At 34.6% G+C, this 12,185-nt stretch overlaps 1 protein-coding gene across 2 annotated transcripts in view; it reads left to right on the top strand.

The window, feature by feature from the left end:
* LOC149780495 (nuclear GTPase SLIP-GC-like) overlaps positions 1-12,185 on the top strand; it is a 149,922-nt gene that overhangs the window by 51,254 nt on the left and 86,483 nt on the right. The window contains exon 2 of one of the 2 annotated variants that reach the window (XM_089937456.1): positions 11,499-11,629. The exons of the other annotated variant lie outside the window; for it this stretch is intronic. The gene's annotated coding sequence lies outside the window, so the exon portion shown is untranslated. The remainder of the gene's footprint in view (positions 1-11,498; positions 11,630-12,185) is intronic. 2 annotated transcript variants of the gene reach the window in all.

Raw genomic sequence — 12,185 nt, 5'->3', positions numbered from 1 at the left:
GAAGGCGACGTCATCGGATGTTTCGATAATGTTAAACTCACCAACAGTTCTAGTTTACGTATAGATGAGATGCTGAGCATCAAAACATAATAGGGAAATGATCGTTATGTTACTCCTTGAGGACTCAGACCACTAAGAATTAACTGAGCATGGTGTCAGCGACAACGTGGGGAGCATTTTGATACCGTATATAATACTCTGAGGGAATGTCTAATAACAAAGTAATTTATTGACGTTGTGATGACGGCGATATAGCCGTTGATACACTCGTGCTGTTAGCGTTTAATTATATATATATATATATATATATATATATATATATATATATATATATATATATATATATATATATATATATATATATATATATATATATATATATATATATATATATACATATGTTGTGTGTGTGTGTGACCATGTCCTTGTGCCGGTTTATGTATAGCCAAATTTGTCAATTTGGTCATGTTGATGATATCAGTACCATGTTAATCCTTTGCTTTTTCAAGTGCCTTCGAATGTTCTTCATATTGTCATATCCCGTTCTGTTTCCATCAAACTATGATGTTAAATTCAGAAAGCTTGTCATTTTGCCAATGCATTTTGTTTTTTAAAATCACTAAATTCTTCATTCCGAGCAAGAGTCATAGTAGTTTAATATTTAGTGTGCCGGATTCGCAACTACATGGATGCTGGTACTAATCCCGCCAAAACCAGATGGTGTTGACCACCCTTATATGTTTCTGACTTTACTTCAATTGCCTCAGTGCATTTTAACGTTTTTTTGTGTTTATGTGGTGTAAAACATTAATTTAATAAATCATTCTGAGTGTATTGCAGGAATGTGTTTTTATGATTTCATCAATCATAAGTTTCATTATTTTTACAAGTTTGCCATAACTTTTTTTTTCTTATCAGTCGCGTGGTTCTAAAGTCAGGAAATTATTATTTGTAGCTGTCGAGAAGACATCGTTATATATCTGCGTGTTTCCCGACAAGTAACTTGCCTCATTTTCTGATGTGACTTCACAGTGAATCTACTCGAGACAGACCTTAAGTTGTTTCAGTTAGCAATTTTGCTTTAAGTTTTTCATCACTACAGACGATCACAGCCTATAGCAATTAAATAATGTTATTGGCAAACAGACCTTTCAAAGCACAGGAGTGTGTTTTTTGCAAATAGACCTTCGAAAACACCGATTTATTTATTTGCAATTGATTTTATAAAATACTTGTGTTGCGTGATAATTGAATGTAATAATTGTGCACTGATGATGAAATTTCTTTTGCTAGCACATTGTCGTCTCTTATCTTCAAGGTATCGTAACAACGAATGTAACGATCTGATGTATCCTGATCCTGCCAATATTTTGTTTTGCTTTTTTTAACAAGGAGATAAGAGCAAATAATAGGAACTTGATAGTTATATCACTTATTTTGCAATCAAGCTGCGGCTTTTGTACACCCGCAAGTGCAGGAAAATACCGTATTTTGCGCATATAAACCACAAAACTACTCCCAGATTTGCCATTACATAATACGATTTCTTTCTTTGCAATTGATTTTATAAAATACTTGTGTTGCGTGATAATTGAATGTAGTAATTGTGCACTGATGATGAAATTTCTTTTGCTAGCACATTGTCGTCTCTTATCTTCAAGGTATCGTATCAACGAATGTAACGATCTGATGTATCCTGATCCTGCCAATATTTTTTTTTTTTTTTAACAAGAAGGAGATAAGAGCAAATACTAGGAAATTAATAGTTATATCACTCATTTTGCAATCAAGCTGCGGCTTTTGTACACCCGCAAGTGCAGGAAAATACCGTATTTTGCGCCTATAAACCACAAAACTACTCCCAGATTTGCCATTACATAATTCATCAACAGAGTTGTCTCTGTTTGTTCCACTTTTGATTTCTAGTCATGAGCTTAATGTCTGATTGATACAACTGCAGACTGGGTCGATGATGTTCCTAGTAGTAATTATAATGCATATATGTAAATACAGTAATCGCAGTTAAAAACAGACTCGTGTATCATTTAGCTGCATTCTGTCGTTCGGAGTATCTCGTTGGAAGGCTTCGTGAGTTTTGTTTAATGACGATGATGATGACGATGATGATGATCTTAAATCATAAAGAAATATTATGCGGACTTTAAGATGCTTTCAAATTTGTGTCACAATACCATTCTGGTTTAGTTTCTTTTTTTCTATCACAATATCCAAATAAATGTTACACAAGCTTTTCTATGACAAAATGTTAAGTTGTAATCTGTTAGAAAAGTGTCAACCACCAAATTTGTTCAGAAATAATGATGCCAAGTTCTTAAAAAGGGTCTTATCATAATAGCACGAAACTTTGATCGGTAACATGATAAAAAATTTGCTCATTTTTTAATTTTTGCAGAAAACAAACTGTAACGCGCCCAATAAATAAATTATTTTAATACATTATCACAAATTATCGATAATTAACTTAAGACCCATCCGCATGTCCATATTGTTTGGTCATTATTCATCCATTACGGCTCTTCAGGCAGTGGATCGTTTAAATGACCTGTACTTTGTAAACGTTTGTTGGCGTTTGCGACATACGATTCAATGCTTTTACAACATAAGAATAAAATGCACGATTAAAAGTTGGTGCACATGGTGCTGAGAAGAAGAGTTACTGCGTGTTTTGCTCTGTTTTTCGAATAAACAGTTATTCCTCATATAGAGGTCTTAGTTATTAGACATAAATGCAAAACAATTCTATATTCAATTGGGTCAAGTGTCGCTTTGTGCTATTGTCGCCTAATGATGATTTTCATAAACCTTACCAAGAGTAATATCATTTAATAGAAAAGGACACAGTCTTAGACGTATTTTAGGGACTTTTATCTGTAAAAATAACAAAAAGTGCAATTTTATCTTTTGGCCAAAGTTCACCTTCTGTTAAGTCTATTAAAACAGATATTCTAAGAAGTTAACCGTAGCCATCTTTAACAAACTTCGTAATTAGCGTTTTTCTATACCATTAAAGATAAATAAGTTATTTCTAAAATCATGTCCAAAATACTTTTGAATAGAGTTTATATTCATGTCTTTGTTTTATAAATATGAATTTCTGATGCTTTGTGTTTGTTATGCTAGAATCCTCCATTTTATTTTTGATGATTTTCGAGTTTTTATTAGAGTCGTTATTTAATGGATAGAAATAGTTATTGTAATTGGACACACATACCTATTGAACTCACGTCTAAACATTACATCTAAAGACCACTTCTTTGAGCACGATTTCATTTCATTTTCGCATATTTGTTATTGGCTATTTGTTTCCATGTTCTGTTTCTACAGTGCACCTGTATTTCTTGGACTGTTTAAAATTTTACTTTGATTTTAACTTGTATTAATATAGGTATCTTTTCTGGCTATTTCTTTCCTTTAGCAAGCTTTCTCTGCCCACCCCGTTTATAAATTGTACTCTGTATAATATAGAACCTATTATGAATTCTGTATTAAATACTTGACCTAAGTATCAAAATGCTCTGGAGTTTACTTCCAAATCGGAAAAAATACTTCAGTGTCCAAACAAGAAGAGCAGGTGATTGCACTGTAAAACTGAAATTCATCTCTGATTCTCACTGCCGTATTACATCATTTCAAAATAAATCAGATGTGACGCGCACCTTTCAAACTTTGTACTATTTGTTTTGAATATTGTTTGTACTTTTTACTCGGAATATCTTCCTTATTTGTTCCGAATATCTCCCTTAAAAATTGTTCTGAATATCTTCCACACCATTGTTATGTATATTTGATTTAATTTATATTTAATTTAATTGTTTGTTTGTTAGTTTTAATTTTTTTATAATTCCATTACATGTTATTGTAAAGTTGTATAGAATAGGGTTCAGATTTTTTTGGACGTAAACAACTTTATAGAAACATTGTATCTAATGCTGACCTAGTTCCTGACCTTGATTCAGAAATCAGTGAGTTGAAGCATACAACTTTTTATATATAATTTTTATATTCCTTCTTAGTGTAGAGTCATAAAGTGAAATCGAGGCCATTCTGTGAGTACGTAATGTTAGGCATGTAAAGCTTCTAGGTTGTTCTAGAAACATGATCATGTGACCTTCATACGGGAATCTGTTTAGCGTCTTTAATTAGTGTATAACTATTTTCTATAGAGAATTTAGTCAGTTAGGCTATAAAGCAGTGACACTTAAAGGTGTTTTGTTGTGACCAGTGAAATTCTATTTTATGGAATTATTAATTATTTTCCCTGGAAATATTTAAGTGCTCATACATAACTCTTGGACAAAAGACATTTACTGAAATTTTATTCGGAATTCATAACTGGAATATTATTTTCTGTGGCTCAACAAAGAACTGTTGACACATCAGGACAACACTGACTAATGCATACGTCATCGTCCTCCATCTTGGATGTTTTTTTTAACCGGACTCCAACTCAGATTCATTTAGGACTTTTTATTTTTTAGGACTTCTATTTTTTAATTCTTGGATTATGTTTGAGTTTGATTCGCAAAACCGTAAGCTCTTTTTCTCATTTATACCATGTTCTTCTAAGCAAATAAATTATTTGTTAAATTTTACAAAGCTTGTTGTCTTCGCTCTTTTCTTGTTACTATGTTAATGAGCCTAAAACTTAACACTATTTATTCAGAATACATTCCTTATTGTTGTCAACGTGGAGGAGCCGATTGTCATCTGAGGCCAGTTGGACTATCATTTTATGGCAAAGATTGGTCGAGCTCTTACAATTATATGCCTTGTCTATTTAAACATCACTCACCAAACCTGTTTCATCTTCATGGCAAACTACTATTACAAACTGTGTTTTACTGGCATTCAGGAATCTGCAGTATTTTGAAAGATACTTATAAAACCAGGAAGCTAAATTTCTGCCGTATTTTTCATTAACAATAGACAAAATAGGGTTAAAAATCAAAGATATTTTTTTAAATTCGAAAATGAGATTTAAGAGCTAAAATCCCAAAACAGCTCACTTTAAGACAGAAAGGTTGACCAATAGATTACATTAAAGACAATCGATATCCTGGGCCTTTGCAAGGCATGACATTTGGTTCATGAGTAGCCGAAGCACGTTAGCTTAGGGTGCAGAGGACACGTGATATGCTTCAGATTTATTGCGTCAGGTACTCAACCAGTTGTTAGGAACGATAATTAACACACTCAAATTACTCATAGTGACGAGACCAGTGCCACGTTTTACAGCAAAATGCAATAGTTTCAGTGTCAACAACCATCAAACGCGATCTTGTCGTAAAAAATACAGTTTCATGGAGGTTCTACTTTTTACGATACAGGAAGCTTTTTCAATATGAACAAAACTTCTCTGGATGTTTAAATAACATACAGAAGCCTAACCAATATTTCTAAGATGACACATAAGGACAAATAAGTCAGTTTGCCTCAAACAAATTTGATATTAGTCTAATGTCCGGAATTTCAAACAAGAAATAATATCTTCTTATGTACGGCGTGTAACCGCATTATTTTACAATATGATTTTACAAGTTGATCTGAAGCTATTCTTCTGAAGTATTTCTGGTATATATTTAACAGCAGCAATGAACCATTATTAAGTCACACCGCTAATGGCAATGTGATGTCAGTTTCTGCCACAACGAGGTGCTGTTGCAATAATTATCTCAATCAAAATGAACACTAAAATAAATTTCTTTCACTTAGATTTCTGTTAGTCTTGTTCTAAGACATCTGACTTGATAATGCAAGTTGAATAGTACATCTTCTATTACGCATTTTTATTTTCATGTGTTTCATTTTCTGACAGTTACAAATGCTTAGTCGACAGATGCAGTGGAGTATTACTGTGAATTTCTCATTTCTATCCTCTCATTATTTGCCATGCAACTGTGTTAATAAACAGCTGCTATAATCTATGAAAGCAGATATCGTATATACTTGCTTATAAGTCCGGTATAACTGCAAGAAACATAGACCATGATCTGATGTAACATAATGCCTCGGGCATATCAGTGTATTTGTTGTTTGTTCTTCTGATTGCTTCCAACAAACTAAATTGACCAAGAGCTGCCAGCGCATTATGCGACTGCAGATCTGGTGCTATACAGCTTGCAGTTTGATCAAACTTAAACGCGAGTATATATGTGCATGTTACTAGAATGCCACACCATCGATCACCTATGTGCAATGGTGGTCAAAAGAATAACTCTGTTAAAATTGCTTTCGAAATTTCTACCTTTCCAATCACTTGAACTTTATTTTTCGGGTTATATACTACCACTGATAGGTTAAAGTTGTACCATATGGGGAAACACGTCCAATTATAATCTGTCCAGAAATGATATACTCCAGAAAAGAAATAATACTGAAACTTCCTTTTATGACTCCCTCGAGTGTTTTGTTTTCACGTTTGCAATGGCTACCTATACAAAAACGTATTCTTTATTTTAAAGGAATCATGACATACAAGTCTTTAAACGGTCTTTCTCCAAATTATATCCCTAACATAACAGAACTAAGATCATCGAATACTGAGCGCAATCTCCGATCGACGACTAACAACGATCTCCAGATTCCGTTGTCGAAAACCAATAATTACAAAAGCTCATTTATTGTATCAGTACCTATTGTATGGAATTCCTTACCAGTGAGGATACGTAATTCAACTTCCCTTGCTTCTTTTAAAATATCATTAAAGAAATTCTTTCTCGACCAGCTGGAACGACATATTAAAAGTTCTGAATAGAAAACTTTATCATCAACTCTATAAATGATATGTCCAGATTTTATTGCATGGTCTTGTATTTTTAATTTGTGTATTTTATATATTTTTTTATATAAACGTAGCCGATTACAAAAGCTGAGGACCACACGGCAGATTGGTCAGCCACGACCTAATGTGGTAGACTCGTTAAAGATAGTTGTTTATCATTATTATTATTATTATTATTATTGTAGAAAGTAATAAACAGTGGAAATAATTCCCAGGCATGAAACCAAACAAAATGTTTTCATATTTTTCATTACTTCTTTACAAATAAATTACTGACTTTTATTCAAACTTTTGCTGAAAAAAATATTGAAAATTAAAGGTGCAAGGGTTGCTATGCAATAATTACCTAAAATTTAAAAAATAAATTTAATTTAAAAAATAAATAAAAATTCATACTTATTTAAAAAAATTAACATAATGTTTTTCAGTATAACAATATATACCAATTTAGACGTTTTAATAACATATAAAAAAAGAGTGAAAATTTTCATGTTCAGTATAGTACGCCATAATATAGAAGCATATATCCCAAAATGAATTTAGAATTGTAATATGCCAAAAATTAATTTAGCATAGCAGGATGCTAAAAAATGAGTTTAGCTGAGAGATATAAGAGTCATTACTTTTGAGAAACCCTTATCAAAACCCAGACCACAGTTATTTTCCTTCTATTTTTGCACAACCATTTTATTACTAATCGTTTATTATTGTACTTTCGTTATTATAACAGACAGATTTTTACAACTGTCTGACACACTAAAACTCACACTATTACATTTAATACTTAAAATCGCACCAAGGGTTGTCTGGTTTCTTTTTCTGTTCATAGGTTAACAAACTCGTGAAGTAAACAAAGAAGCGAATAAATAACACGTAATTAGGTGAAACTTTACACACCGCCGTGCTCGACAAAGAGCCGACGATTTTAACACTGTTTACATTTTTTCTTTTCAAATTTTGAAGTATGCCATTTTATTATCAGTACAACCTGTACCTTTTCAGAAACCCACATGTAAAGAACACTAATCAAACTAGGTACTCATTTTTTCCAAATGTATTTTTTAATTTTTTAAAATTTTGCTGGCTAATGCCAGATATCCATAACCATAAAGGGATAACGGGTATTGGGATCATTTCAGAAATTATGCAGATCGTCTGACTGTGAGACGACGAATAAGGTATCGAATGTATCCTTTGTGAATCAATATAGCCAAAGCATTGTGGCATCAGTATTAACATAGTCTGCATACATATCCTAAAACCAATTTTTGGATCCACGGCCAATTGCTTACAAGCATAAAGAACGATTATGTAAGCAAAACAAAAACACATACTGAACAGGAGATAAACTAAAATACATACCCTGCTTCAGTTAAGTGTGAAACTTCATTAGTTCATTATGCAAATTGTTTAAAGTCTTTTTTCATGGGTGATGTGCTCTGGATTTTTAACGTAGCTTTAAAAAAAATTCCGCCATATCACTACTACGATGCCTGCAGTGTGGCAGTTTATAGTGATGTCTAGACATGTAGCATGATGTCTTACCCTGTCACATTACACTGGTCAACAGTGAAATCATTACTGACTTGAAAAGGCCCTAATCTGTAGTATTTTGGTGTGCCGAACACGAATATAACCGTGAAAAATTTGTATTGGCTCTCGTTTTGAAGATATTCATATACCTCATTTTCTATGTTTCACTGTGTAAATTTCTCCAGTAGGACTGCAGCAACATCCGGAATAATGATGTAACATTGCATAATACCATCATGCTCACATCATCCACAGTTGATTGCATCATTTTCTGATGCAATGCAATACTAATGCCATGCGGCTGCTGAAGTAAGTTGACGTCAGCAGTGTACTATACATGTGTAGGCCTATTATACTAATGCCAGGCGGCTGCTGAAGCTGACGTAAGCAGTGTACTATATAAAGCCCAATCAGATAGGTTCAGCATTTAAAATATTTTAGACGTTGTGCGAGACAGTTCAAGCTACTGTTACATAAAACTTATTATTTTATCCATTTACGTACAATAAAGAACAGTAATGCCTCGAAAGTGTGTTAATACCGCGGACAATTTTTGCTATATTTGTGGGGAAGTGACATTTGCCAACCAGAAGAAAAGTATCAATTCTCAAGTGAAGAAGGCATATCATCTTTACTTCGGATGCAAGGTTGGTGACCAAGACAAGCCTTGGGCTCCGCATATATGCTGTGCTACATGTACAACACAGTTTTCACAGTGGTTGAATTGCAAAAGGTCATCAATGCCGTTTGCAGTCCCAATGGTGTGGAGAGAGCCAAGCAACCACCTAAATGACTGTTACTTCTGCTTGGTTCCTCCTCTTTCCGGCGGAATAACGAAGCGAAAGAAGTCGAGAATAGTCTACCCAAACATTCCGTCTGCATTGAGACCAGTTCCACATGGTGAGGGACTTCCTATTCCAGAACCTCCAGCAGAATATTCTCTTGATTCATCTGACGAAGACAAAGGTGAGTCGACCTGTTCTTCTCCTGGTCCATCAGCATGCAGTGATCCAGATTTTCACTGTGGTGCATCATCAACCCCACACAGAATAACACAGGAAGAACTAAATGACCTGATTCGTGATTTGGACTTATCAAAGAACAAGGCAGAATTGCTAGGATCAAGACTCCAACAATGGAATCTTCTAGAAGAAGATGTCACAATTACTGCATATCGAAAGCGCCACCAGCAATTGGAGCCTTTCTTCAGAAAGGAAAGTAATCTGATATTCTGTTCCGATATTGAGGGCCTCATGAATGCTTTAAAAATCACTCATGACCCACAAGAATGGAGACTATTTGTGGACTCTTCGAAACTGAGTCTCAAGGCTGTGCTTTTGCACAATGGAAACATTCTTCCATCTATTCCAGTAGCGTATGCTGTCCACATGAAAGAGACATACGATAACTTAAGGCAGCTACTGAATTCCATTGAGTATAACAAGTACAGCTGGCACCTCTGTGGTGATTTGAAGGTAGTTGCCCTTTTAATGGGACTGCAGCAAGGATATACAAAATACATGTGTTTCTTATGCGAGTGGGATAGCCGAGCAAGGGAAATGCACTACATGAGGAAGGAATGGACTCACAGGCAGAATGTAGCCATTGGAGAGAAGAATATCCAACACCCAGCTCTGGTTGAGGCTCAGAAAATCTTGCTACCACCCCTTCACATCAAACTAGGTTTGATGAAGAACTTCGTGAAAGCCATTGACCGGACTTTGCCAGCATTCCGATACCTGCATGAAAAATTCCCTCGACTCAGCGAAGCAAAGATTAAAGAGGGAGTTTTTGTGGGTCCTCAGATTCGAGAGCTTTTCAAAGATGACCAGTTCAACAACTTGCTGGAAGGTGACGCGAAACAAGCATGGAATGCTTTTCGCCTAGTTTCAACAAACTTCCTCGGAAATGTTAGGGCAGAAAACTATAAGGAACTAGTAGAAGACATGTTGATGAAGTATAAGAAACTTGGCTGCAATATGTCTCTAAAGATTCACTTCCTTCATTCCCATTTGGATTTCTTTCCTAGCAACTGTGGTATTGTTAGTGATGAACACGGCGAACGTTTTCATCAAGATATCGCAACAATGGAACAAAGATACCAGGGAAAATGGTCCACTACAATGCTGGCTGACTACTGCTGGACACTCCTCAGAGATGCTCCCGAACAGCTGTACAAGAGACAGGCGAAGAAATCTAAGATGTAGTCAATGACTTGATTTTTTATAGGTAGGCTATTACAGTTGACCTTTTACTATTGGAATGCATTTCGTTATGTAAACATTAATTTCTTGCGGATTACAAAAAAACTAGAGCCAATTTTGCAATTTGACTGTCATATTCGTGTTCAGCACATAAAAATTGATAAGAATTGACTAATTTTATTTCAGTAACATGACTTTTGTAAAAATTTGTTGTCCAGTGTTATCTGACAACCGGCCGACCAGTCTTAACACTAACCTATTAATGCTGAGCGCCAAGCGAGGCAGCTGCTAGTACCGGCTGGGGCTCTAACACGCGACCTCCCGCATCCGAGGCAGAAGTTCTAACCAGCAGGCCGCCGGAGCGGTCATTTTTTCATGGGTGACATAAGCTGATAGTTCAAACTATACAGTTCATATATATATAATTGAGAGAGAGAGAGAGAGAGAGAGAGAGAGAGCATCTCTTTGAAGTTTTATTAAGCTAATTTCACTGGTATTAAAATGTTTTTGTTTTTTTAATTGAAATAAATACTTTTGTCTAATGTGTAATGCTTAATCAGATAGACTACTTAGATCACAGGTGATTATAATGCCTTTACTAATTTGATCCCCATCAATTTCATTTTTAAACAGTGCTAACCCCTAGGTCATTAAACAAGTTTAAACAAGATTAATAAAATTCACGATCTACGCATGCAGTTCAGAAAAATTCGAATAACACGTTTTAATTTTTCAACACTGATAAATCTAAAGCAAAACTTCTTAAAATATTTTTAATGAGGAAAGTGTGGTTATAAGTATTACAAGCAAATGCGGTTTTAGCTGGCATTTTGACGTCAGCCATGGTTAATTATCGGAACTGTTCGTACTTGCTTGACTCCATCCATTAATTAATCAGTATATGAAACGATCTATCCATCAACCTATCTGTATAAGAATATATACTCTTTTATACACAGGAGAATCTTGAGGGTTATCCCATGCTCTATAATACGTCACAGTGCAAATAACCAATCAGGTTTTGGATCACCAGTTCAAGAAAACCGAAGTTTTACTGCCATCGAAACTGAGCTACAGTATCGATATTTAGGTAATATTTGAAGAAAACAAGACAGCCAGAGTAACAATTCAAATTATGTCTTTACGTATTTTGTAGATTTCCTAGTCAATAGATCCTAATGATCTTACATGTTTTCCCCCACATTCCTATGCTTTTAAGGAGTGACGTAATATCGCATTACCTTCCATTTGATGACAACAAACAATAATGAAAATATCATTTACAATTTATCGCCTTTTATAGTAACGAATATGAGAAAGAAAATGTGTTGCACAACTTAAATTACGGAACTATAATGTATTCTCGACTCCATCTAGTAGCTGTATTTACGTTGAGAAACGCTTTGGAAACTAGTGTGGTTCTGGAACCATTGAACACATGAAGTGGTCTGAAGTTCGCTCATTTACAGTCAAGATGAGTACTGTAATTATATAAAACTAAAGAAACAATCTGTCAGCACCCTATTTCTAACTGTCCAGCCATTTCTTTGAATTATTTCGTTGAACTGGTGCTTTTCTCCTCCCTCTCATTATCTCCATAATGTATGTACGATTGTCGCCTCGGGTGGGTAAGAGTGGATAAATCC

The sequence above is a fragment of the Sinohyriopsis cumingii genome, chromosome 16, assembly GCF_028554795.1.
Source record: "Sinohyriopsis cumingii isolate HCF-2022 chromosome 16, ASM2855479v2, whole genome shotgun sequence".
Lineage (NCBI taxonomy): Eukaryota > Metazoa > Mollusca > Bivalvia > Unionida > Unionidae > Sinohyriopsis > Sinohyriopsis cumingii.
This window is presented reverse-complemented; position numbering and strand designations above follow the sequence as displayed.